Source organism: Tympanuchus pallidicinctus, unplaced genomic scaffold, assembly GCF_026119805.1.
Source record: "Tympanuchus pallidicinctus isolate F22 unplaced genomic scaffold, pur_lepc_1.0 scaffold3, whole genome shotgun sequence".
Lineage (NCBI taxonomy): Eukaryota > Metazoa > Chordata > Aves > Galliformes > Phasianidae > Tympanuchus > Tympanuchus pallidicinctus.
This window is the reverse complement of record NW_026294747.1, coordinates 77,101,079-77,107,078: the sequence shown is the minus strand read 5'-3', so window position 1 is coordinate 77,107,078 and position 6,000 is coordinate 77,101,079.

Below are 6,000 nucleotides of genomic sequence, written 5' to 3'. Positions count from 1 at the left end.
CAGCCAAAAAGTAGAAATGTAAATGTGTGGTTAATTTCACAAGTTCATTCCATAAAGAAAACAAAGAATCTGGAATCAAGAAATAGAAGAAATCTCTATAGGCCAAAATATTTCTTATAATTCTGGGCCTGAAAATCAGCTACAAGGGAAATAAGAGGTGAACTATGAGCTTTGTGATGCAACTTCAAAAAATCCATCATATTCTTATTGAATTCTGCTGCATGGAGTCAACAAGTTACTGACTGAAATGCAAGGTGATGCTTGTAGATCTTGAAGAAAAAAAAAAAGACAGATCCGTGTTCTATTGTTCCATTTTCTTTTCTTTCACCTGTCATTTCTCAAGTTTAAAGCTGGGGCTGACTGAGCAGATCACCTGTCTGCTTGCTCAGGAAGAGCTTTTCAAAGCACATATAAAAACTGAAGTAGTCACTAAAATCTCCAGGAAATATGCCCCCGAGTTTTCACTGGTAAATTCACTATTTTTTCATGCAGACTTGCTTTTATTAGTCAGTGTATATGTAGGCTTCTTATCATGTAACATCAAACACCACTAATTAAGGAAAATTCATTAAAAAATTCTTATGCAATATATGTTGCTTAAGAAATGGACTAAGCAGACATCTCGGAACCCAGCAGCAACCCTGGAGTAATAAGGCAGCCCAAAATTGTACCAGAAAAATGCGGTCAGCCCAGCAGCCTGGACCCTTACCTAGATTAACAGACTCTGTACTAAAACCAAGAAATTATTACGAAAATGGAAAACAAATAGAATTATGAAAATAGAATATGATGATGCCAACACAAATAGAGTACGGACATGGGAAATGGGGCTCCTCCCATTTCCAAATGTGCTTTTTGATCACATGCACTTGTTTAATAATTCGATTTTATGCATGGCAGGGTGTTGCTCTCCAGCTCTGTGTGTCAGGACCTGCGAACAAACCACACCCAGAAGATGACCTGTTACTGAGTCACCATTCTTTGCTTCTCCAGCATGGACTGGCAGTGGATAAATATTTTTAATTTGAGCAATGACAACATGTCTGTAAAACTGTCTGGTTTAAAAGCTTTCTGGGACAAAACTTGTTTTTCCTTGAGAGGATAAACAGTTATTGCATTTCAAACAGCCTTATGTTCATTAGCTAATGTCCAGCTGTGAGATGTGCTAAACTTCAGCACTAAACTGTCATTAGCAGAACATAATTTGGTGTTTTACAAACACTCAGTAAATACAGTTATTTTTATCATAAATCTTCCACTGAAACTCAGAAAATACTGTCCTCTATGTTTTCAAAGACATAAGGTCAGAAACAATTTGGACAATACAAAGATGATCAGCCTGCAAGAAGGGACTGTATTTGGGAGCACCAATGGTCTTGTCAAACATTGGCTAACAAGCACAAACAACTAAAACTTCAAAAAAAGACAAACTAGTGCTGAAGAATGAAACAAAGGAATTATTTCAGTGACAGACATTTCCTCATCAGAGACCACTAATAAAGCAATTATCAGAGTAGTTGGAAAAAGTCTTGATCCAATTGCATAAATAATGTACAGAATTTAAAAACAAGTTCTGTAATGTTAGCACATTTCCTGTGAGACTGGGTCACATTGCAAAGGAAGCACATTTAACCCCGGGTTACCCAGCAGGTACCTGAAATTTAAAGGATAATGATATCCCAAATAGTTCTATTTTACTGCTCAGTCTTCCTAATTCCAATAACTTTTTTTAGATTTTAACAAAATTCTCTCTACAACAACTTGGCAATGACTTTGCTATAAACAAAATGCAGCTGCTAGGCTGTGTAGGGATGGGGTCAGAAAAGCGAAGGCCCAACTTGAACTAAATTTAGCAGTGGTTGCCAAGAAGAACAAGAAGGGCATCTACACGTACCTCAACCAGAAAAGGAAACTCCAGGAGGCTGTTTTTCCCCAGTGAGTGACAAGACAGGCAGGCTGGCAAAAACAGACAAGGAGAAGATTGAGGTATCCAAGAAATTTCCTGCCTTGGTCTTCTCTGCTCACGGCTCGTCACACAATCCTCAAATGTTTGGTTTGGTAGGAGGGCACAAGGGAACCTCGTTCCTTCCACCTTAAGCAAAGATAAGGTTCATTACAACCTGAGGAATCTGAACATCCATAAGTCCTGATGGTTCCTGATGGGATGCACCCCAGAGTCCTGAGGGAATTAGCTAACGTAGTCGCCAAGCCACTCTCAATGATATTTGAAAAGCCATGTCAAGCAGATGAAGTCCTTGACAACTGGAGAAAAATGCAACATCACATCCATTTTTAAGAAGGGTAAAAAGGATGACTCCAGGAGCTACCAACCTCTGTTCCAGGAAAGATGAATGATCCTCCTGGAAGCTATGCTAAGGCGTGTGGAAGACAGGAAGGTTATAGAGAAGAATCAGCATGGCTTCACCAAGGGCAAATCCTCCTTGACCAACCTGGTGGCCTTTCGTGATGATATCACCACATCAATGGACAAGGGAAGAGCCACTGATGTCATCTATCTGGACTTCAATAAGACCTTTGACACAGTACCCCATAGCATCCTTCTTCCAAAATTGGAAAGATATGTATTTGATGGGTGGTCTGTTCAATGGATGAAGAACTGGCTGGAGGATTGAGTCCAGAGAGTGGTGGTCAATGGCTCAATGTCTGGATGGAGAACAGCAAGGACTGGTGACCCCCTCAGGGGTCAGTGCTGGGGCCAATACTCTTTATTAGCTTCATCAGTGACATCAATAGTGAGTGGAGCACACCCTCAGCAAGTCTACTGATGACACCAAGCTGTGGGATGCAGTTGACACACCGGAAGGATGGGATGCCATCCAGAGGGACTTAGGCTTGAGCAGTGGACCCATGAGAACTTCATTAGGTTCAACAAATCAAAGTATAAGATCTTGCTCCTGGGTTGAGGCAACAGCCACTACCAATATAAGCTGGGGGATGAAAGGATTAAAGAGGGTAGATTTAGGTTAGATATAAGTCTTTCACAGTGAGGGTGTTGAGGCACTGGAACAGATTGCCCATCCCTGGAGATTTTCAAGGTGAGGCTAGATCATTCTCTGGACAACCTCAACTAGCTATGAATGTCCCTGTTCATTGCAATGGAATTGAACTAGATGACCTTTAAAGATCCCTTTCAACTCTAAAGATTCTATGAGTTGATGAAAATATAAATTCTGAGATTGAATTCAAGCTCTTCTATATATATTAAGCTTTGTTCTTTATTACATTCACAGAACAGAGTGAAGGCAATGGAGGGATCTAGAAATTCTATAATCTGAATTAATTAGGTAATTGCCTTTAGAAGAAAAATAATGTGTATGCAAGCTGAAAGCAGTTTTTGAATTCTTACTAGGAAGGTTATGTAGAAATAGAAAGTTATTGTGACTGAAAAAGAGAATATTTTGACAATTTTCACAGTGGTATTCATTAAGAGCTGAGAAAATAATTAAGAAATTGAATAAATCACAAAATACTTATTTCAAAAATTCAAAGTACTGGAGCTTCCATAAAAGGAACCACAGCATCTACACTCTATTTGGAAAAGGGCAGTCATGGCTAACCACTTAGCAGTCACTTTAGCACACTCACACGTAAAGGAGAAGAACACAATGTTGGGAGAAGGGAATCTTCATTGTACTGCTTCCCAGAGTTCCTTCCTAGCTGGAGCCAGTCTTCATTTATACTTGGAGGGGTGATGCCACATGGCCAGATCTACACATTAGCCTGAGTTTGAATTCACTTTCATCCCAAATGCTCTGATTATCAACATTACTTTTCCACTGCTGTGTTCTCCAATCATAGTTTGGAGCACATCAGCTGGATCTTCAAGGCCAGGAAACCCAGTTGTAGGGTAGAGCTGCAGAGGGCCCAGGTACACTGGTATAAGCACCACCCCTGACAGGGGTAAAAGAAAGCAGTAAAGGAAATACAATTTTGTAGAATATTATAGAAGAAACAAATGGAGCTATAACAGGAGATTTCCTAAAAACGCCTTAAAAAGGGAATTAGCAGCCAATTCTCAGCAGTGCCAAGTGAAAGAGATGCTGCACACACTCGATCACAATAATGAAGCTCAGCAAGGTAGAAGTTCTCCTTTGCCCTGTGATTCCATTGAAGCTGTGAAGGAACACAAAGAGAAATGGGGGAAATTCAGAGAACTGAAATTATTTGCAAGTGACATACAAACAAATTCCTAGGAGAATAATAAGTTCGGTAAGTATGGAAAAAGAGATTAAAGCTATACTCATGTAGAAAGCAGTTATATAAAGAATAGGAAATGCTTTATCATGTCTGCGGTACAGGTCAGGAGGCCATATGAAGAAATCAAATATTTAGTAAACTTCAATTATGGATGACTGACAGTTAGATTATAACAGCTTGGAAAGGTATATCCTCATATCTAAGCTGGAACACTCCATGCTAGACTCACAATGGGTTTGAAACATGAAAGGAAGCAACATCTGGTGAGCTCTGACTGAGCAGAGCCCCCTCTGCTTCTGGGTGTTTGTTGTATGCTGGCACAACTATGTAATAATAATAAAACACTCTTGAATAAACTCAGATTCAGAAAAAATAGTCTCCAAAATCAACACTGAACTGCAAATTCTCATGTGCAATTGTGTAAGCAGAAGTGTGTGTATGTGTATCCACACATACGGAGAAACAGTTTGGCTTTAGGAATATAAGCATTGTACATCTATTGTACATCTCTGGTTAGGATAGGGGGCACACTGTAAGCTTATTCTTTTGTGTTAACTCCATGAATATCAATGCAGCAGCAGTGAAGTAGGAATAAAGTTCTCATTAAATACCACCAGTCTTGCAAAGCTTAACCTCCTGCATTAAAAAAAAAAAAAAAAAAAAAAAAAACTTGGATGAATTCAAATAGCAGATAATTTTCAAACTTGTTTGCCTGAGCAACAAACTGCTATGTCAAATCAAAGTTTAAGAAGCAATAAAAGTTCATTTTAATGGAATTATGTGAAATAAAATTACTGCTATATTCTCTAGCACTTGTATTTTGTCTTCTCATTTAAAAGAAAAAGGAACTGTATCAAAGATATTAATTTACTTTGTATCAAATTTGGAGTAGATCAGGTAATGAAGATGCAGTGCATGTCACTGCAAGCAGAGGTTTGGGGAGGAAAATCCTGTCAATGTAGCAGTAGTTCTCTCTACAGCAGATTAATTTGCTCTAACAGCATAATGAAACTTCTGCTGCTGTAGAATCTCAGTACAGCTTCTGCTTGATTGTGCCTCCCGCCCGGCTCTCTTCTTGCAGGTCTGTATGGCATTTTGTACACGTTTAACTCGACAAGCTTCCAAGTCATCACCACAGTCAGCACAAGTTTCTTAGTCATTATCGCTGCTCAGGGAGAATGTAAGTATTTTTAAGCTCTAAGACACCTTTACACAGTACAGAAATATTGGGTGCCAATATGCTTAAGTGTTAAATCACAAAATCTGACTGGCTCATCTCATCTGATCCAGTAACAAATAACGAAATAGAGCACATTTTTATTCCTTCACTATTTCTGCTGCTCATGTGCAATAGGGAATCAGATTTTGCAATCAGCTCACACCACCAGAGCCTCTTGATTTTCTGTAGAAATATTAGTTTTCATTCTAATTAAATATAGCGTACAATTTTTATTTAAAACATAATTAACATACCCATTTATGCACATAACAAGACATTTACCAGACTATGCTCTGCTACTAATTCTGATCATTCAGAGAAAATTTCAGTTTTAACCTAAGAATTTTTAATGGTGCACATCTGCCCCCTTGTGCCAGTATGAAACAGCTGCCTTTTTTATTGCTAAAGGAAGCTGAAGCTATGGCTCCCAGTCCTTTAAGGCTGCTTTAAAATCTCACATGAATGTACTTCCCTCCTCAGTTTTCCATTCATCATACATAAGAAAAGGGGAAAACAGATATTATATGCCTTGATCTCAGCTCTTGGGCTTTTTTTTTTTTTTT